The 22,620-nt window shown below is 43.9% G+C and overlaps 1 protein-coding gene across 3 annotated transcripts in view; it reads right to left on the reverse strand.

The window, feature by feature from the left end:
- Positions 1–22,620, reverse strand: part of BBX (BBX high mobility group box domain containing) — a 206,886-nt gene that overhangs the window by 182,050 nt on the left and 2,216 nt on the right. The window contains exon 2 of one of the 3 annotated variants that reach the window (XM_038766022.1): positions 8,008–8,074. The exons of the other annotated variants lie outside the window; for them this stretch is intronic. The gene's annotated coding sequence lies outside the window, so the exon portion shown is untranslated. The remainder of the gene's footprint in view (positions 1–8,007; positions 8,075–22,620) is intronic. 3 annotated transcript variants of the gene reach the window in all.

Here is a 22,620-nt window from a genome sequence, read left to right on the forward strand (position 1 = left end):
TAATCAGGTTGGACACAGTCCTGGTCCCACTTGGGGCTCACAGTCTTAATCCCCCATTTACAGATAAGGGAACTGAGGCCCAGAGAACTGAAGTGACTTGACCAAGGTGTCACAGCAGACAAGTGGCAGAGTCATGATTAGAACCCAGGTCCTTTGGATTCCCAGGCCCGTGCACTATCCACTAGGACATGATGCTTCTCTAAGAAGCGCAGGATACAGAAGGAACTAGGAAGCCTTCTTTTTAAAATGGAGACATGTGAGCTAGGGTATAAAATGATGAAGGAAGGAGGATGGGAGCAATTTACCATAATTCATGGAGCACTTCAGAAAGTGCAATTAGGCTAGGTGCTCTCCTATCTTTGCTTCCTTTGATATCTTCTCTTTTATTCCCCCTGCTCCCCTTATTGCTAGACAATTCTCCACGCCTCCCCTGATTTGCGGTGACAAATTTTACCTCCCCCCCAAAAAAAAACCATACCAAAAACTGAAAGACTGACGTAAATAATCATGGTACTAGTGCTGGTGAATACCAGACACGTGATGGACGCGGATTCTAAAACCTCCACTTTGAGACCCAAACACTCCGTATACACAAATTAAAGTTACACTGAAGAGCCTTTTGACATAGATCCTAATTGGAAAATCTCTTTTCCTTTCAGCCTAGGTTTTTTTTAAGGTATTTTGTTAAGAATAAGCGTTCTTATTCTGTCTCCGCCACTTGTCTGCTGTGTGACCTTGGGCAAGTCACTTCACTTCTCTTTGCCTCAGTTCTCTCATCTGTAAGTGCTTAACAAATACCCCAATTATTATTACTGTGTGCCAGGCACTGTACTAAATGCTGGGGTACTGAGGCACAGAGAAGCAAAGTGACTTACCCAAAGTAACACAGCAGACAAGTGGTAGAGCCAGGATGAGAACCCAAGTCCTTCGGATATCCAGGTCCGTGCTCTAACCACTAGACCATGCAGTTTCCCTGCCCCTTATTTAAACTAGAGGGAAGAGAATTAGTTTTCCAAAGACCTTCAAGATATGTGGCATCAACCACCTAGACAATGAGGAATTTATTCATTTTCATTCATTCAATCATATTTATTGAGCACTTACTGTGTGCAGCACTGTACTAAGCGCTTGGAAAGTACAAGTTGGCAACATATAGAGACAGCCCTGACCCAACAATGGCTCACAGTCTAGGAGGGGGAGACAGACAACAAAACAAAACATGTGGACAAGAGTCATCAGAATAAATAGAAATAAAGCTAGATGCACATCATTAACAAAATAAATAGAACAGCAAATGAGGAATAAAAATGCTTGCAAGTCACTTGCCATTAATGACCCAATGAGGATAAGGACTGACTCCATATAGTCCCTTCTTCTATTTATGACCTGAATCACATTTCCCTGGGGTGCCTAATTGGTACCATTAATTGAACCAAAATGGCATGCTGGAGGTTCAGCTGTTACAGTGTTGGAGCGAGCCCATTGTTGGGAAAGGATTGTCTCTATTTGTTGCTGAATTGTACTTTCCAAGCACTTAGTACAGTCCTCTGCACACAGTAAGCGCTCAATAAATACGATTGAATGAAATGATAACTACCAGCATTGGGCAGGATTCAGGGAGTCTAGTGGAAAGAGCACGGATCTCTGAGTCAGAGGACCTGGGTTCTAATCCTGCCACGGCAGGTGACTTAACGTCTCTATGTCTCAGTTTCCTCATTTGTCAAATATGGATTCAATAACTGTTCTCCCTCCCGCTTAGTCTGTGAGCCTCAGGTGAGGGCAAGTAAATCCAATGAAAGATCACAAATCGTACTATTCACCCATGTCACTATGTCTTCTTAGACTATTGTGAATTTTCCATGGCAGTTAAGTTCCTACTGACCAGCACCCTGAATACTGAAGTTACTGAATCTATAATTTACGTACATATCTATAATTCTATTTACATTGACGACAAGTTTTACTTGTTGTGATGTGCATATATATCTCTAATTCTATTTATTTATATTGATGCTATTGATGCCTGTTTACTTGTTTTGACGTCTGTCTCCCCGGTTGTGGGCAGGGATTGACTCTCTTTGTTGCTGAATGGTACTTTCTGAGCGCTTAGTACAGTGCTCTGCACACTGTAAGCACTCAATACAACTGAATGAATGAAACAATAAAGTTAATTTGTAATTCCCAGTCTCATCAACATTTGCGTCAACTATTTCCAAAGGAGTGTGAGTCAATCCAACGGTATTTACTGAGCACTTACTATGTGCAGAGCACTAAGTGTTTGGGAGACTACAACATGACAGGGTTGGTAGACATGTTCCCTCCCCACAAGAAGCTTACAGTCTAGAGGAGGATCCAAGAGTTTGGAATTTGTTCTTTTCTGGCAAAAGACAAGGCTGGAGGTGGGTCCAAACCCAAGGAGAAGCCAAGTATTGAAGTGTCCAAATTCACTAGGTAGAGGCTAGGTTATGTGGGAATATATTGTTGGGTTTTGTGGTCCCGGGGCCATAAAGCCACTGACACTGGAGAAAACCAAGGATGATGAGAAGCAGTGTTTCCTAGTGGATACAGCCTGGCCCTGGGAGTCAGAAGGACCTGAGTTCACTCATTCATTCAATCGTATTTATTGAGCGCTTACGGTGTGCAGAGCACTGTACCAAGCACTTGGGAAGTACAAGTTGGCAACATATAGAGACGGTCCCTACCCAACAGCGGGCTCACAGTCTAGAAGGCGGAGACAAACAACAGAACAAAACATATTAACAAAATAAAATAGAATAAATATGTACAAGTAAAATAAATAGAGTGATAAATATGTACAAACATATATACATATATACAGGTGCTGTGGGGAGGGGAAGGAGGTAAGGCGGGGGGATGGGGCAGGGGAGGAGGGGGAGAGGAAGGAGGGGGCTCAGTTCTGGGCTGGGGCTGGGTTCTAATCCCAGCTCTTCCACTCATCTGCCGTGTGACCTTGGGCAAGTCACTTCACTTCCTCTGTGCCTCGATTACCTCTTCTGTAAAATGGGGATTAATACTGTGAGTCCCAAGTGGAACATGGACTGCATCCGACCTGACTGGCTTGTATCTACCCCAGCGCTTAGTAGAGTGGCTGACGCATAAGTGCTTATCAAATACTACAAAAAAAAGATGACGCCTGCAGTCTGTTGAATAAAAACAGCACGCAAGGCTGAAATCATATTCCAGCACAGGCATCCGCGTCTTTTATGGTATTTTCTCCAGAATGGCCGTGATGAATGAGTTGAAAATGGGTGGCGTCATGGCCCAGGGGAACAAGCACAGGACTGGATGTCGGGACACTGGGTTCTAATCTCAGCTCCACCACTTGTCCGCAGTGGGATCTTGGGCACGTCTCTAAGTCTCTCTGGGTTTCAGTTTTCTTATTTGAAAAATGGGACTCAAATACCTGTCTACCTCCTCCTGAGACTGAGAGGGCCATATGGGACAGGGACTAGGTCTGATCTTATTGTACTATCAGTCAATCAAATTTATCGATCACTTACTGTGGGCAGAGCACTGTACTAAGTGCTTGGACGAGTATAATACAATATAATAATAATAATGATGATATTTGTTAAGCGCTTACTATGTGTGAAGCACCATTCTAAGCACTGGGGGGATACAAAGTGATCAGGTCATCCCACATGGGGCTCACAGCCTTAATCCCCATTTTACAGATGAGGGAACTGAGGCTCAGAGAAGTTAAGTGACTTGCCCAAAGTCACACAGCTGACAAGTGGCGGAGCCGGGATTTGAACCCATGACCTCTGACTCCCAAGCCCGCGCTCTTTCCACTGAGTCACGCTGCTTCTCTGTAATAGACACATTTCCTGCCCACAACAATCTTACAGTCTAGAGGACTGTATTATATGAAAAGCAGAGTACCTAGTGGAAAGGGCCTGGGCGTCAGGAGGACCTGAATTCTCACCCCGGCTTGGCCACTTGTCTGCTGTATGATCTTGGGCAAATCACAAATCACTGTTGCATCCTCCTCTCACTAGCGCTTAGAATGGTGCTCTGCACAAAGTGAGCACTCAAATACCTTTGACTGACGGGTCGATGGTCTTCGAGAGTGCCAAGTGGAAAGGGATGGTGGGTCACACAAACACACTGGTATTTCCAGCCACATCCACACACACGAATTCAATCTCATCTTCAGGCTGAAAAGACAGCTTTGTGCATGGGCAGAAACAGCTGTTCCAAGAGACACCACCAACTCACAATTTGTGTCACTAGTAACCCGGTTTTCCCTGAAGCGTCCTTCCTCCCTGGCCCAGAATTACACTCAGAGAGAGAGAGAGAGAGAGAGAGAGAGAGAGCGCTCACTTCACTCAATCTTCAAAAATCTTCTTGCCGAAATTCGGCAGGGCAATTCCAGCAGATGCTGGGTTACGGGACACCAGGAGGGGAGAGGAGAAGCAGAACCATTAAAAAAAAAAAACACTGATAAGAGAGACAGACTTTGGGGGCCCTGGATCAGAATAATAATAGCAATTTTTCTATAAAAACGTACTGGACATATCAGCTTACTCCTCAAAAAACTCCAGTGGTTGCCAATCCACCTCGGTATCCAACAAAAACTCCTCTCCATTGGCTTTAAAGCAGTTCATCACCTCGCCCCCTCCTACCTCACTGTGCTTCTCTCCTTCTACAACCGAGCCTGCACGCTTCGCTCTTCTAGTGCTAACCTTCTCACTGTGCCTCGATCTCACCTGTCTCATTGCCAACCCCTCGCCCACATCCTGCCTCTGGCCTGGACCACCCTCCCTCCTCTTGTCTGACAGACAACGACTCTCTCCAGCTTCAAAGCCTTATTGAAGGCTCCACTCCTCCAAGAGGCCTTCCCAGACTACGCCCCACTTTTCCTCAACTCCCCCTCCCTTCTGCGTCGCCCTGACTTGCTCCCTTTGCTCTTCCCCACTCCCAGCCCCAAAGCACTTATGTATATTGCTGTAATTTTATTTATTTGTATTGAGGTCTGTCTCCCCGCCCACTAGACTGTGGGATCATTGTGGGCAAGGAATTTCACTATTTATTATTGTATTTTCCCAAGCCCTTAGAACAGTGCTCCACACACAGTAAGCTCTCAATAAATACTATTGAATGAATGAATGAATCAGAATTAGGCACTTCAGAATCAAAAAAGACTCAAGACAGAAGACTCAAGTGATTCAATTTCTGCCCAACAGGGTCTTTAGAGATGTTACAAAGCAGAATACCACCCATCGGTATACACACATGGAGGGAAAAGGATGAGGGAGGGCAGAAATGATGTTTTAACAGGTGAAGGCCCGTCTCAAATGATGAGGCAGAAGAATTGACGATCTCGAGTCCCCAGCAGCGGAGAGACTACCCAAACAGGAAGGAGATGGAATCGCCAAGATCACCAGAGGCAGAAAACAAAATAGCAATTTCACCCTGAAACTGGCCAAACCTTCAATGCAGAGGAGACTGTTTCTGTGCCCAGAGTGTGAGATTTGCCCACAGTCCTTTGCAGCACAACTGCACGCATGGATAGGATCCCACCATCAATAGTATTATCGTCAAATATGATGGTTACCTCGCTACCCAGCACTTAGAACAATGCTTTGCACATAATAAGCGCTTAACAAATGCCATCGTTATTATTATTATTATTACAAATACGAGCTTGGGTCATTGCACCATCTCCAGATACATGACACTGTCTGTGAATTTGTATACAGATTTGTGTCTTGGAAAGTATCTTTCGAACAGCATAACCGAGGATAAGCTTTTTCAGGCCCTCCAGGCTGTCAAAAAAATCCGTGTTATTTCCTCCTCCCGGTGACTGAATGCTTTTCCCAATAACTTCCCTGCAAACTCATCTATTTCACTTTCCGTCACACATCTGTGCCTTTCTAGACAGCTGAATGTTTCCTAGCTTGTTCGAGTCACCTTTTTTGGGGGAGAGGGGGGAGAGAAAATATGAAGAGGGGCCTGTCAAGGAAATATTGGGGTCTATGTCCAAGGGCCTGGACATAAGAATAATAATAATAATTGTAGTATGTCTTAAGCGCTTACTACATGCCAATCAATCATATTTAACTGAGCAAAGAGCACAAAGCACTGTGCACAAAGCATGGCACCAAGCGTTTGGGAGAGTGTTATATTCCCTTCTAGACTGTGAGCCCACTGTTGGGTAGGGACTGTCTCTATATGTTGCCAACTTGTACTTCCCAAGAGCTTAGTACAGTGCTCTGCACATAGTAAATGCTCAATAAATGATTGATTGATTGATTGATTGATACTGTTGTGTTGTACGCTCCCAAGTGCTTAGCACAGTGCTCTACACACAGTAAACACATAATACAATTGATTGATAGAATTGGTAGATATGGTCCTTGCCCACACTGAGCCTACAGTCTAGACTTAGCACAAATACTGTGCTAACTGCTGAGGTAAGCACAGTACGATCAGATTTATTTTTTTATTATGGTATTTGTTAAATGCTTACTATGTGCCTATTACTGACCTAAATCCACAAGTTAATGGGGTCAGACACAGTTCCAGCCCCATGTGAAGCTCTCAGGCCAAGGGAGGAAGAACAGGCATTGAATCTCCATTTTACAAATGAGGAAACTGAGGCACAGGGAAGTGAAGTGGCTTGCCCAAAGTCACACAGCAGGCACGAGGCATCCATCTACCAGTGATGCCACAAGTTATTAATCCCCACCTTCCACGAGGGACCCTCAGTTCTCACTTCTGGCAGTCAGTCTATTGTATTTCCTAAATGCTTACTGTGTGCAGAGCACCGTACTAAACGCTTGGGAAAGTACAATATAATAGTAAAACAGACTGATTCCCTGCTCACAACGAGCTTACAGTCTAGAGGATTCCAACCCTCACCACCCCACCTCTGCCTCTTCCAAAAGCTTCAGAAGTGAATCCTGGCGGCTGCAATATTTTTTAGAATTCTTTTTTTTCAGAGAAAGGAGAGGACTGGGGAATTTCCACCCGAGGGCTGACTCAGAACACATGTCTCTGCTAAAGGGCTACCTCCATCCTTGTCCCTGGAGGAGTTTCTAGCTAGGAAAGAAACACCCCAAGACTTCCAAGCTGATGATCTTGTGTCCACCCCAGTTTTTAGTACAGTGCTTGGCACATAATAATTACACAAACTGTAGTACATGCCAAGTGCTGCCGAAACAGGCTCAGCCCGTAGCCAACACAGGGCTCACAGTTTAAAGGAGAAGGACACCAGGTATTGAACCCCCATTTCTCAGAGGTGGAAAACAAGGCCCGGAGAAGTGAAGTGACTTGCCCGAGGTTATACAGCTGGGGAGTGGAGGAGCCTGGAGTCCCATGACTCCCAGTCTCATGCTCTTTCCACTAGGCCAAGCTGCTTCCCCGCTTAACACACATATCACTATTACATATGTATGTATATATGTTTGTACATATTTATTACTCAATTTATGTATTTATTTTACTTGTACATATCTATACTATTTATTTTATTTTGTTAGTATGTTTGGTTTTGTTCTGTCTCCCCCTTTTAGACTGTGAGCCCACTGTTGGGTAGGGACTGTCTCTATATGTTGCCAACTTGTACTTCCCAAGCGCTTAGTACAGTGCTCTGCACACAGTAAGCGCTCAATAAATACGACTGATTGATTGATTATCATGAATAAATATTATTATTGTCCAATCAGTTGTCTTAGGTAAGACCTAAAGCCTCTATCAAGAGAAGCAGTGTGACCTAGTGGCTAGAGCACTGCCCTGGGAGTCAGAACGACCTATCCTGGCTCTGCCGCTTGTCTGCTGTGTGAACTTGGGCAAGTCACCTCACTTCTCTGTGCCTCAGTTCCCTCATTTGTCAAAAGGGGATTAAGACTGTGAGCCCTATGTGGGACAGGGACTGTATCCAACCTGATTAGCTCATATCTACCACAGCACTTAGTGCAGTGTCTGCCACATATAGTAAACGCTTAACAAATGCCATTAAAAAAAAAAAAGGAAAAGCGCTACCTAGGACTGTTGAGAGGGAAAAGCTGCCATTGGCCGGAAGACTTCTGAATCAAGGTTCACTGTTGCTCTGGAAGAGAGTGAAGAAATCCTTTGGGTGAAATGCTGTATTGCTATACCCCACTTAACACTCTTAACTGGTTCCAAGTAAACAGAGAGCTAAACAATGATAGTTTCTTTTTGGAAATAATGTTAAGTGCATTAATGTCCTCTCGTCATCTCAAAAAAGTGACCAAAACATTACAAACATGCTTTTAGAGTACAGGTAAAAAATACAACAATACAGTTACCTGCTCAAATAGCAATAATAATAATTATGGTATTTGTTAAGTACACCAAGTACTGTTCTAAGCACTGGGGTAGATAGGAGGCAATTAGGTTAGACCCAGTCCCTGTCCTACACAGGATTTACAGTCTTAATCCCCATTTTACAGATGAGGTAACCGAGGCCCAGAGAAGTGACTTGCCCAGGGTCACACAGCAGACAAGTGGCAGAGGCGGCATTAGAACCCATGTCCTCTTAATCCCCAGCCTGGGCTCTTGCCACTAAGCCATGCTGCTTCCCTAAATATAATAATAGCAATCGTGGTATTTGTTACGCACTTACCATGTGCCAAATACTGCATTAAGTGTTGCGATAGATACAAGATAATCAGATGTCACATGAGGCTCACAGTCTAAGTAGGCGGGAGAACAGTTACTGAATCCCCATTTTGCAGATGAGGGAACTGAGGCCCAGAGAAGTTAAGTGACTCGCTCTCCCTTCTGCGTCCTCTAGACACTTCAATCTGTAATCTTTGGACACTCGACAGTCGCCCCACCCTCAACCCCAAAGCACTTATGATCACATAATAATAACAATAATAATAATAATAATGGCATTTGTTAAGCACTTCCTATGTGCAAAGCACTGTTCTAAGCGCTGGGGGATACAAGGTGATCAGGTTGTCCCACGGGGGGCTCACAGTCTTAATCCCCATTTTACAGATGAGGTAACAGGCTCAGAGAAGTGAAGTGACTTACCCAATGTCACACAGCAGACATGTGGCGGAGCCGGAATTCGAACCCATGACCTCTGACTCCAAAGCCCGTGCTCTTTCCACTGAGCCACGCTGCTTCTCTAAAATGGGCTTCTCACATTTTTAAAGTACATATTATAAAGTGGTTTTTGCTCATATTAATGTCTGTCTCCCCATCTAGACGGTTAGCTCGTTATGGGTAGGGAACGTCTCTGCTAATTATGTTGTATTATACTGTTCCCAAGCCCTCAGTACAGTGCTCTGCACATAGTAAGCCTCAATAATTACCACTGAGTGACTGATTGATTCAACTGCCCTAGGTCACACAGCAGGTAAGTGGTTGTGCCAGAATTAGAACCCAGGTTCTCTGGCTCTTTCCATTAGGTCATGCTGCTTCTCGATATGTATTAGCAAAGTAATATTTTGAATGTTTTTATGTACATCTGTAAACGTTTAATTTTCAAAGTGTGATCTTTCACACACTATTCAGCAAAAGGTCAATCTGCGCTAGCATATTAGAGATCTGTCATTAGCTACACTCCATGCATCTGCCATTATCTAATACTAAACTGAAATGGACTTTAACCACCCTGTTCAAATCGGTCAAAATAGCTCGAAGGTTGAGATGGGGCGGGGAAGTGCTTAGGCCAAAGACAATTTGGCAAAGTTATCTTGAAAAGAGAGAGAATAGGCTAAAGAATGCCAGCAATAAAATTCACACACACTCAAGAGGAGAGTGTTAGATCAAAGAAGGGCTGTATGTTTACACAGGGCAATTCTCTACACCTGTTATTTTCAATTTATCCATGGGTGGGGCTCCCCCAAACAACATCAATAACAACAAAGCACAAGTGAATTGGTGAATCCACTTAGCCTGATTCCAAAATGCTGGAAAAGAAAACAGGCACCTCATGTCTTCCAGCTTCAGCTTACATCCTCTTCCTAATTCACAGTCAGAATCAAAATTTACCAAATGACGATAATAATAATAATAATGACAGTATTTGTTAAGCGCTTACTAAGTGCGAGGCATTGTTCTAAGCGTTGGGGGGGATACAAGGTGATTAGGTTGTCCCACCTAGGGCTCACAGTCTTAATCCCCATTTTCCAGATAAGGTAACTGAGGCACAGAGGAGTGAAGTGACTTGCCCAAAGTCACACAGCAGACAAGTGGTGGAGTTGGGATTAGAACCCATGATTAGAACCCAAGGCCCTACTGAGAGCTCACCTCCTCCAGGAGGCCTTCCCAGACTGAGCCCCCTCGTCCCCCCCTCCATCCCCCCCATCTTACCTCCTTCCCTTCCCCACAGCACCTGTATATATGTATATATGTTTGTACATATTTATTACTCTATTTATTTATTTTACTTGTACATATCTATTCTATTTATTTTTTTAGTATGTTTGGTTTTGTTCTCTGTTTCCCCCTTTTAGACTGTGAGCCCACTGTTGGGTAGGGACTGTCTCTATATGTTGCCAACAAGTACTTCTCAAGCGCTTACTACAGTGCTCTGCACACAGTAAGCGCTCAATAAATACGATTGATTGGTTGACCTGACTCCCAAGCCTGTACTCTTTCCACTGAGACACGCTGCTTCTCTATGTTCACTGTCAGTTGGAGCTGTTTCCGACAAAGCCTCTAAAACCGGCAACTCATTTTGAAAGTTTGAAATTGGATAAGACCAAGTCTCCACAGGATATATGGCTGAACCTAACCAGACTCAGAAGCAGCGTAGCCTAGTGGATAGAGCACGGTTCTGGGCATCAGAAGAACCTGGGTTCTGATTCCGGCTCCACCACCTGTCTGCTGGGTGACCTTGGGCAAATCACTTCACTGGGCCTCAGTTACCGCATCTGTAAAATGGGGATTGAAACTGTGAGCCCCATGTGGGACAGGGACTGTGTTCAAGCCGATTATCTTCTATCTTACCCCTGCACTTAGAACAGTGCCCGGCACATAGCAAGCGCTTAACAAATCTCTTATAAAAAAAAAAAAGATTAAGTGTCCACTACTATACACTTTTTAAAAAGGAATTAAGGCCCCAAAACCTCTAAGAATAATGAAACTCTGGCAACTCTTAAGTGAGGACTCAATTTATCTTTTTGCCCCCCTTCTCTTCCCACCTGAGTCCTCCCAACTCAGATGAGATTGGTGAGAGATAGAACTAGATGAGGATGAAATCAAACATGGAAAATGTTGTCAAGCAGCATAACCTCTAGACTGCGAGCCCGCTGTTGGGTAGGGACCGTCTCTATCTGTTGCCAACTTGTACTTCCCAAGCGCTTAGTACAGTGCTCTGCACACAGTAAGCTCTCAATAAATACGACTGAATGAACGAAAGAATGAACCTAGTGGAAGCAGCACAGGCCTAAGAGTCAGAAGGACCTGGGTTCTAATCCCGGTTCCACCACTGTGTCACTTTGGGCAAGTCACTTAACTTCTCTATGCTTTGCACATAGTAAGCGCTTAATAAATGCCATTATTATTAGTAGTATTCTCTGGCACATGGTAGGAGTTGAACACTAACATGAACATCATTACAAAAATCAAAAAAAAATTCTTAGGAGTTGTGGTTTCTCTTCAACAAAGAATGCCAAAGAGAAACTGAGGCACTTTAGCCACTCCACGACAATCCAACAGCAAGGTCCAAAGAGGAGTAATTAATAACAGTAGGGTTGACACTTACTGCCTTCCTGCACTGTCAAAAGGAGAGAAGACTGCCTTCTGCATTGCTCCTGAATATCAAGTTGTGATCTTGAGGAGTTACAATAAGAGAAAAGGCCCAGCCGGCCCCATTTAACACAGAATCTTGAAAACAGAATCAGGGCCTAAGTTTGAGACACCCAACGTACAAAAAACAAAAATCAAAAAAACCCAAAACAACGACTACAGAAATCTTCCCGGGGCAACTGTCGCTATTCAGGAGAGTGCTTCTACATGACCAAGATGGTTATTTGCTGAGAAATTAAGAGACGTGTTCTCTGTTGGCTTTACTAAAATGACCAGGACCTATTTAATATTAAAATATAAATGGATGTGGGGGCCCACAGCAATTATGCCCTCTGAGAAAAGTTATTCTCTGAGCAACAGCTTCTGAGCGCCAAGCTCAGGTCTCAGGCACGTGTTAACGGATCCTTCACGCTAAAAGCTGACTTGTTATGGTACTAGTTAAGTGCTAACTATATGACAGGCACTCTTCTAAGCTTTGGGGTAGATACAACTTTAATAATAATGATGGCATTTATTAAGCGCTTACTATGTGCAAAGCACTGTTCTAAGCGTTTAATCAGGTTGGACCCACTCCCTGTCCCACAAGGGACTCACACTCTTTATCCCCATTTTACATACAAGGTAACTGAGGCCCAGCAATGCAAAGTGAATTGCCCAAGGTCACACAGCACACATGTGGCCGAGGTGGGAATAGAACCAGGTCCTTCTGAGTTCCATCCGCTAAGCCACGTCTTCATCAGTCTCCTCACAGATTCATTCATTCATATTTACTGAGCGCTTACTGTGCACAGAGCACTGGACTGAGCGCTTGGGAGAGTACAATACAACAACAAACAGATGCATTCCCTGCCCACAACAGGCTCATAGTCTAGAGGGGGAGACAGTCTAGAAATCTTACCTCCAGTCTCTTCCTCTTGGGTTGGTACTTCACTCCCCTACCAGGATCACTGACATAGAACGTCATTTTCTGTCTGTCTCCCTGCCTATTAAAAAATCTCCAATAATTCCCCAATCTTGTCCGCATCCAGTGAAACTCCTGACCATGGGCTTTAGAAGACTCCATCGCCTCTCTCCCCGCTAATTTACCCTGTTCCTCTCTCTCACTCCACTCCAGCTCACACTCTTTGGTCCCTTCACGCCAACCAACCTACTCACTGTGCCTCTCTCTCTCTCCTAATCAGTCAGTCGCATTTATTGAGAGTTTACTGTTCCTGCAGCACTGTAGTAAGCACCTCAGATAGTATAACAGTAAACAGGCACATTCCTTGGCCACAACGAACTTACAATCTAGTCCCGTCTGCTCTCACACATACACCAGATGACAGCTCTCCTCATTTTCCCAGTCCTCCCGAAATTTCATCACCTCCAGGGGCCATCCCAGATTAATTTCTTCTCTCCCCTGGTTTTGGTCCCCCCCAAACTACTTTTGTGCTCACCATGCACTTAAGCACTCACAAAAATATCGTGGCATTTGTTCAGCATTTCACTAATGATGGCATTTATTAAGTGCTTACTATGTGCAAAGCACTGTTCTAAGTACTGGGGAGGCTACAAGGTGAGATCAGGTTGTCCCACAGGGGGCTCACAGTCTTAATCCCCATTTTACAGATGAGGTAACTGAGGCACGGAGAAGTTAGGTGACTTGCCCAAAGTCATACAGATGACAATTGGGGGAGCTGACATTTGAACCCATGACCTGACTCCAAAGCCCGTGCTCTTTCCACTGAGCCATGCTGCTTCTCAGCCACGCTGCTTCTCTATACTACACTAAGATCATCAGGTCCCACATGGGGCTCACAGACTAAGTAGGAGGGAATCTAGTCAGGCAATCATATTTATTGAGCGCTGACTGTGTGCAGAGCACTGTACTAAGTGCTCGGGAGAATACACTATAACACTATAACAGACACATTCCCTGACCACAGCGAGTTCACAGTCTAGAGGGAGAACAGATACTGAATTCCCCATTTTGCAGGTGAGAAACTGAGGCACAGAGAAGTGAACTGACTTGCCCAAGGGAGCTGGGATTACAATCCAGGTCCTCTGACTCCCACACCTGTGCTCTTTCCACTAGGCAACACTACTTCACATCCATCTGGAGAACTTTTGGACAAGCCATATTATTTAAGCACTTAGACCAGTGCTTTGCACATAGTAAGCACTTAAATACCAAAATTATTATTATTATTATTAAGCATTCGCTTAAATTATTCACTTAGGAAGCAGCTTGGCCTAACAGAAAGAGGATGGGCCTGGGGAGTCAGAGGACCTGGGTTCTAATCTCAGTTCTGCCACTTTGCTGTGTGACTTTGGCGAGTCACTTCGTGTGCCTGGGCCTCAGTTACTGCATCTGTAAACTGGGGATTAGGAGGGTGAGTCCCAAGCAGGACATAGATTGGGTCCAACTTAATTAGCTTGTATCTACCCCAGCGCATAATACAGTGCCTGAAATTGAGTAAGCACTTAAATACCATAAAAAAGTCACTCATAAGCATGTTCACTTTCCCTTCTTCCTCTGTAAAGTATGTCTGCCTTCCCATAAGCTCCTCGTGGGCAGGAATTACATCTAATGACTCTGTTGTAACCTCCCCCGGCATTTAGTGCAGTGTTTGCACCCCAAAAGTACTCAATAAATACCACTGATGGGCTGCCTGATTCAGAGGTGGCCTAATTAGAAGGAAGCAGAGTCATATTTAAAGTCATCAGGTATTCAAACACATTGGGTCTTTCCAGAGCCTTTTCTTCTCACTGTACATGAAGCAGACCACTCTGTTTAGCAGTATCACCCTCTTTGGTGCTTGAGTCCCACTAGGGCTCTAAGATTAAATTTATGGCTCTGTCCGTCAGTCAGCTGTATTTATTGAGCACTTACTGTGTGCAGACCACTGTACTGGACGCTGGGGACGAGTACAACACAATGATAGACACACTTCCCACCCACAAGGAGCATACAGTCTAGACAGGATCTTGGAGGCAGATGACGACTCCGCAACTTGCCTGCTCTTTGACCTTGGGCAAGCCACCTCATTTCACTGTGTCTCAGCAAAGTGTGAGAAGCGGCGTGGCTCACTGGAAAGGGTGTGGGCTTGGGAGTCAGAGGTTGTGGGTTCTAATTTGACTCTGCCTCATCAGCTGTGTGACTTTGGACAAGTCACAGCTTCTCTGAGCCTCGGTTATCTCATCTGTAAAATGGGGATTAAGTCTGTAAGCCCCACGTGGGACAACCTGATTAGCTTGTATCTACCCCACCGCTTAAAGCAATGCTTGGCATACAGTGAGCGCTTAACAAATACCATCACTGTTATTACTATTCCTTCATCTGTAAAAGAGAGGCTAAATATTTTCTCTCCCTCCCGCTTAGAGCCCCCTATGGAACAGGGACTGTGTATGACTCGATTATCTTGTATTTGCCCCAGTACTTAATATGGTGTTGGGCACATGATATGCGCTTAACAAATATTATTATTATTATTATCATCATACGGAAGTCTCACAGTCACCCAAAACACACCTTCCACAAGAAACAGACCCGTGGAGGACGACACGAAAATCATTTTTGTAAATCAAAACCTACCCAAAGGATTTTGAATTAGAGCAGCTGAGCGGTACTGACCCCCAAATTGGCTACTTGACTGCTGCTTACCAAAGGTCTGAGGTACTGACCAATTAACCTCCACTGTAGACTAGATTCCTGACAAAGTCAAATAATCTGCCCTGCTACAAGGATTAAAGGTCATGAAACTGTATAAGAACAAAAAGTAAAAACCTTGGCCAGTGACATGTCTTTCTGGTAAATTTAACCACAAAAGTGAGGAAAAAGAAAAGGTTAAAATCCCCTTAACCCTAGCTCATCCACATTATTCCTACTGGGGCATTTAAAAGGTATCTGCATTTTAAATGTATTGAATAATGTACTGTTTAAACAAAAAGAGATCTCTTTGAGTACCGTAACTTTGGCATTTTCTTGTCTTTGCCCTGTGTAAATTTACGACCTTCCCACTATCTGCCACATGTTCCATTCCATATGCCTTTTTCTTTAAAAAGAAAAAAAAAAGAAAAGCATCTTAATGGGATTTTCCAGGATGTATGTCTGAGGATATTTTAAATGGCAGAAGTGCACTCTTTCCTTCAAGTGCATTACGAACAGACACTGTAAAAGAAGAGTCCGACCCTCATAAAAACTTCTCACAAATGAATCTGCACATATATTGCCAATGGAATAGTGAATGACACTGGTTTTTTTTTTTGAAAACGTGACATGTAAGGAAGCACTCTGCAGGTGACGGCATGACCACGATGGCTGTTACCAGGATCTTTCCCCCCAAAATGACTATTTCAAGAGGCACTATAAAGAAAATTTCAGTCAAATAAAGTTTGGGTCTTTCAAGAAAAAAAAAGACTACTTCAAGGGGTAATTACAGACTAATTTCAATCAATAAACAAAATTTCTGGAACAAAAAAGTTTTTATGGTATTTGTGAAACGCTTACTGTGCGCCAGGCACTATTCTCAGCACTGGGCTGGATACAAAACAGTCAGATTGGAAACAGTCCCTGTCCCACATGGGGCTCACAGTCTTCATCCCCGTTTTACTGATGATGGAACCAAGGCACAGAGAAGTGAAGTAACTTGCCCAAGGTCAAACAGCAGTAAGTGGCAGAGGCCACTGAGAACTTACATCCTTCTGACTCCCACACTGCTTCTCTTGGGAAGGGGACAGTTTATAGGAGTAATAATAATAAATGATGCTATTTGTTAAGTGCTTTGCCAGGCACTGGACTAAGCACTAGACTGGATACAAGCGAATCGAGTTGGACACAGTCCCTGTCCCAAGTGGGGCTCTCAGTCTCAGTCCCCATTTTACAGTTGAGGGAACTGAGGCCCAGAGAAGTGAAGTGACTTGTCCATGGTCACACAACAGATGAGTGGAGGAGCCGGAATTAGAACCCGTGACCTTCTGACCCCCAGACCCATGTTCTCTTTTCTTTCTTTCAATCGTATTTATTGAGCGCTTACTATGTGCAGAGCACTGTACTAAGCGCTTGGGAAGTACAAATCGGCAACATATGGAGACGGTCCCTACCCAACAACAGGCTCACAATCTAGAAGGGGGAGACAGACGACAAAACAAAACAGGCAAGATACCTAACATTAGTCCCCAAAATATAAACAAAAATATATATTCATTCAATTGTATTTATTGAGCGCTTACTGTGTTCAGAGCACTGTACTAAGCGCTTAGTTTTAACACCCCAAAATGTGTTGCTCAAGACACCAGAATTTTTTAAAGGTTGTTCTATGAGAACCATGCCATGAAAGGAACCAAGCCAAGCCAGACCTTATGGGGTAATGGCTGGGAGTAGGAAAAAGAGGTCGGATCAGGGGGGTAAACCAAGGCCTGGGATCACCGGGCTGTGGGAGGAGGATAGAGGGCAGAGGGTGCTTAGTACAGTACTCTTTACTAAGTGCTCCCCACAGCACTTATATACCTATCTCTAATTTACTTATTCATATTAATGTCTGTCTTCATTAGACTGTAAGCTCCTCATGAGCAGGGAATGTATCTGTTTACTACTACATTGTACTCTCCCAAGCGCTTAGTACGTGCTCTGAATACAGTCAGAGCTCAATAAATATGACTGACTGCTCCACACATAGCGAACGCTCAATAAGTATCATTGCTGGATTGATATGAGAGTGTCTCTGCCCTCAAGGAGCTCATAGCTTACAAAGGACACTGACCCAACAATCACTAACAGCTGGAAACGGAGAATGGAAATGTGCTCAGATGAAAAGATAAATGCTTGAATAATAATAATAACTATCGCATTTGTCAAGAGCTTACAAGATGCCAGGCACTTTAAATAGCAATGTATATAGACACCCAGCATTCTTGATTACTTTTTTCTTCAGATCAATAGAAAAGCCGCTGAATGGAGTTTCTTAGGTGCCGGCCTGAAGATATTCTAAACAGAGCCCAAGAAGAAGCACCCTCTTTCAAGTGTGTAATGAACACACTTTGTAGAGAAAACGTTTAATGTTCACAAAAAGTTTCAGCAGATAGATCCGCCCATATATTCATGGAAGTCTAAGGAAAAATGATACAAAACCCAAAAAATTCAGGGCAATGGTTATCAACATTATAATTTTTACATTAAAAAATAAACCCTATGACCTCAAGTGTCGTACCTGCAAATTTTCATCACTCTTAAATTTCAGGCGGATAAATTTAAAGTCAGCAAAGAGGGCTGGTAGTGTGAAAAATGGGCAAATCCAAGACTTTGGGAGACTTTTGATCAATATGACTTAAGGAATCTTGTTTTTCCTTTAGCAGAAGAGCAGACAATACTAATTTCCTCAATTTCAAAGAGCATATTCATCTTTGAGGTGAGACAAACTTACAATGTTCCGGTCCTTCACTCAATCATATTTACCCAAGGCTTACTGTGTGCAAAGCACTGTACTGTACTCAGAGAAGCAGCGTGGCTCAGAGAAGCAGCGTGGCTCAATGGAAAGAGCACGGGCTTTGGAGTCAGTGGTCATGGGTTCAAATCCTGGCTCCAGAAATTGCCAGCTGTGTGACCTTGGGCAAGTCACTTAACTTCTCTGTGCCTCAGTTACCTCATCTGTAAAATGGGGATTGACTGTGAGCCCCCTGTGGGGCAACCTGATCACCTTGTATCCCCCCAGCGCTTAGAACAGTGCTTTGCACATAGTAAGCGCTTAATGCCATTATTATTATTATTATTACTAAGCGCTTGGGAGAACGCAATACAACAGACACATTCCCTTGCCTACAACGAGCTCAAAGTCTAGATGGGCTAAAAAGTGTTTAAAAAGTGATTGTTTCATGAAGATTTAGTGGAGTTTGGCAATGGTAACTATCGGAACTCCTGAAATGAACTCGTCCTTGTTTTAATGAAGCGGTTCTCGATATCTGTTATGTGTATTATGATATTGAGTCATGGTATTAACACGGACTCTAATTACCATCAACACTATGAAAAGTCCTCTTTAAGAGTACTGGTAGGGGTGAGTAGCTGATAATGACCCCTCTAACTGTTTAGGGAATTACTCCTTTTCTGATTCTTTAGCTGTCAGTTAATCAGATTTTTTTTTAACAAATTGTGGACTCTTTCAAAAGTGTTATGAAAGAGTTATTTTAATAGTAGTCTCACAACCACCCTATCTTCATTTCTGCTGAAGACATAATCCATTAGTCACTTATAGCCCAGAAGAACCAAAATTACTTCCATCTTATCACCGTCATTTAGACCTGTGTGCTGACCTCAATGTTTGCGCAAATCTTCCATTTTTCTTCTGCAGGAGACCACAGCAAACTCTCGCAGCACAGAGGAGCAGTGTGGCCTAGTGGATAGAGCATGGGCTTGGAAGTCAGAAGGACCTGGATTCTAATCCCTTGAACCTTGGATAAGTCACTTCACTTCTCTGGGCCTCTATTCCCTCATCCGTAAAATGGGGGTGAAGACTGTGAGCCCCATGTGGGACAGGGACTGTGTCCAACCTGGATCTACCTCAGCACTTAGCACAGTGCCTAACACACAATAATAATTATTATAATGGTATTTGTTAAGCACTTACTATGTGCCAAGCACTGTTCTAAGCACTGGGGTGGATACGAGGTTATCAGGTTGTCCCACGTGGGGCTCACAGTCTTAATCCCCATTTTTACAGATGAGGTAACTGAGGCACAGAGAAGTGAAGTGACTTTCCCAGGGTCACACAGCAAACGAGTGGCGGAGCCGGGATTAGAACCAATGACCTCTGACTCCCGAGCCCCTGCTCTTTCCACTGAGCTACTTTGACGCTTAACCAATACCATTAAAAAAAAAAGCCAAGAAAAGAGATCTACCTCAGCACTTAGTACAGCACCTGACACATAGTAAACCAATACCATTAAAAAAAAAAGCCAAGTGCTGAGTGAATTCCACAGGAGGGAGAAAGTACAAAATAAATACACCTCTCAGTTAGCCTCACCACAAGCTCCTTAGCAGTCATGTTTACATTTGTTTATTTACTGTTTATCTTTTCCTCCTTTTGTTCTTAATTGCTTGTTGTTTGTTTTTACCATTTTATCTCTGAGCTCTCATCCTTTTCTCTATTATGTACTGAGCAAGTTAGAGCCATTTATTTCTCCCAGTGGATTGGAAACTCATGGGCAGGAACTGAATTTTTAAGTATCTGTCCTGTGTTCCTAAAGCCTGTAGTACAGTCGGAGAGGAGGGCAGCTTCTCACAGCCAAAGAGCAACTCGGAAACTTCAGGAATATCCATCACCAACTCCGTCATATTGCACTCTCCCAAGCGCTTAGTACGGTGTTCTCCACACAGTAGAGGCTCAATAAATACCACTGATTTGACTGACTAATTGACTGGGCGCTTACTGTCTGCAGAGCGCTGTACTAAGCGCTTGGGAGAGTACCATGGGGAACAGAGGTGATACTTTTATTTGGGGAACCATTAAAGGAAGGAGCAGAAATCTGAATACTTTGGATGCTTCCAAATACGTAACCCGGTGAAATGTTAGCAAGAACATCGTTTTCTATAATCGCTGATTAAATTTAAAGTGCAAGACCTCACTTCTGGCCACCTGAACAGAGATTCAGAACAATTTCCAAGCAAACTGATTAAACAAATTCTGAAACCCTTCATGGGGCTCATTATACTCTACAAAAATCAGTATTCTAAGTTATGGAACTGATTTACCAAAACTGATCGCTGCATTTCCCATGCAAAAACTGAGGGTTCTTAATGTTATAAACTTATCAAAAAAAAAAAAGCCCCACGTCTAAGACATTCTCCCTCCAAGCACAACTCTTCTGCTTTTTTAAACCCAGCTTTTTTCTTGAAAGTCAAAAAATTAAACCAGCGAAGTAATCTGTGCTGGGAGAGAAATGGAAGCTTTTTTCTTTATCATTATTTTCCCAAAACTGCTGATTGCGCTTTCCTCTATGATTCAGACAAGTCTATTTCCAATGGTGAAATGACTGATATTAAAGTATTGGGTGAGCTTCAGTGAGACAGCTATGGACGTCCTTAGGTACGAATGTGGTGTTTCTTATAATTCAGAATGCACCTAAACATTCTAGCCATATAGAGATTTCCAACACCCCCCACAAACTTTTTTTTTTTTAAATGAGCTACGTGGAAACAAGAATATTTTGGTTTACGCCCAAATCTCAAATCCTGTTGATTCAAAATTCCAAGGTCCCATGGAGTTTCTTACAAGACACCTGAGTTTCTCAAATGAGTCAAAACACCCCATTTCACCAGATTTTCATTAGGACTGGTCACTATCATTTGTGGAATAAACACTCTTGCTACAACTCCCCTATGGGTAAGTGAGGTTTAATCTTCCTTGTTAATAGTAGTAATCATCATAATAAGTCATAATAACGATGTGGTATTTGTTAAGCACTATGTGCCAAGCACTGTACTAAGCACTGAGGTAGATATCAGTTAATCAGGTCCCACATGGGGCTCACAGTCTGAGAAGGGGGGCACACAGGTACTGAACCTCCATTTTGCAGATGAGGAAAACGGAGACGCAGAAGAGTCAGGTGACTTGCCCAAGGTCACACACGGGCAAGTGGCCGAGCCGGCATTAGAACCCAGGTCCTCTGACTTGGAATAAGAAATTCTCGCAATGCAATGTTTCAGACAGGTGCAGAACTTCAGGGAAAGAGATGTCACAAAGAAGAGGCCACAGGTTTTTCTGTCCTGGTCAGCCAAATTCAAGTTTTTGCTCCAGAATTTGAACCTCTGAGCAGTGGTTTTCTGGGGTAACTTCACAAAGTTACCCGAGGAACCATCGGGTTTTATTTGTTTGTTTGTTTTTGGCTTCAGGGGCAGAGCGAGCCCAGCGTTGGATTGAGTTGGGCCCAACTGGCCAATGTCGATTTATCAGTCGGAAGGCTCTGAGGTCTCATCACCTCTAGGCGCCTTGACCTAGGAGGGGAAATCTTTCTGCAGTTCTGACTCGTTGAAATGCCAGCTTAAAAGAGACAACGTAAATCCTCGAGTTTTTACATTTCCCTTCCGCAATTAACGGTTCCGAGGAGTGCACGGGACGGCACCTATCCACACACGGAGGCCCGTGCGGTTTCCCAATTCAGTAGCCTGTGGCGGCAAGCGCGTTCTCACTCTGCGTCTGACATAGAATGTGGCGGCCGAATTAGGTTAAAACTCCCGCAAAAACACACGGCTGCCTGGAGGCGGCCCGAAGTGGCAACCCAAGGAACAATTCGGCCCAACGTTCTCAGTTTTCCTTAACTCGAGTGAGACCCGGATATATTTTTTTTTTCTTTGATTGGGGACTCCCGATCCATCACCCCAGAGAGCGCTTGCTCCAAGAGGCAACGAGGTTTCAACGTTCCTCTGGATTAAACCCCGGCTCGGTCAACCTCTGGCGAGGAAAAGTGGACATTCTGGTCACTCTCGCTCGCCTTCCGAGCCGAGGAGCTGCTCGGATGAACTTGTTCTCGAAGGGGCAAGAACTGTCGAAGTCTGGAGATCGCCCAGAAAATGAGGCTGCTGGATGCCCACCCCCGCCCGCACCCCAGTGACAACCACGGTAATTCACAACCTCCCGTGATCCTCGAGTCCAAAGCCTCCAACCTAACTAGGCCAGACCCCCACTCTCGCACCGCTCCGTGTCTTCAGGAAGTTTGTCCTAGTCGCTGAAACTCCTCTCTCTCAGTTGTTTAGTTACAAAACGGGCTCCACGGTTTTTATCAGCAGTGGGGAAAAAAATTAACGGGAGAGGAGACAAACACTTAAAGACCGATATAAAAAAAAAATAATCCAGCCCTTAAATCGCAAAGCCTTCAACATCATAAATTTTCACG

Source organism: Tachyglossus aculeatus, chromosome 24 (assembly GCF_015852505.1).
Source record: "Tachyglossus aculeatus isolate mTacAcu1 chromosome 24, mTacAcu1.pri, whole genome shotgun sequence".
Taxonomy (NCBI): domain Eukaryota; kingdom Metazoa; phylum Chordata; class Mammalia; order Monotremata; family Tachyglossidae; genus Tachyglossus; species Tachyglossus aculeatus.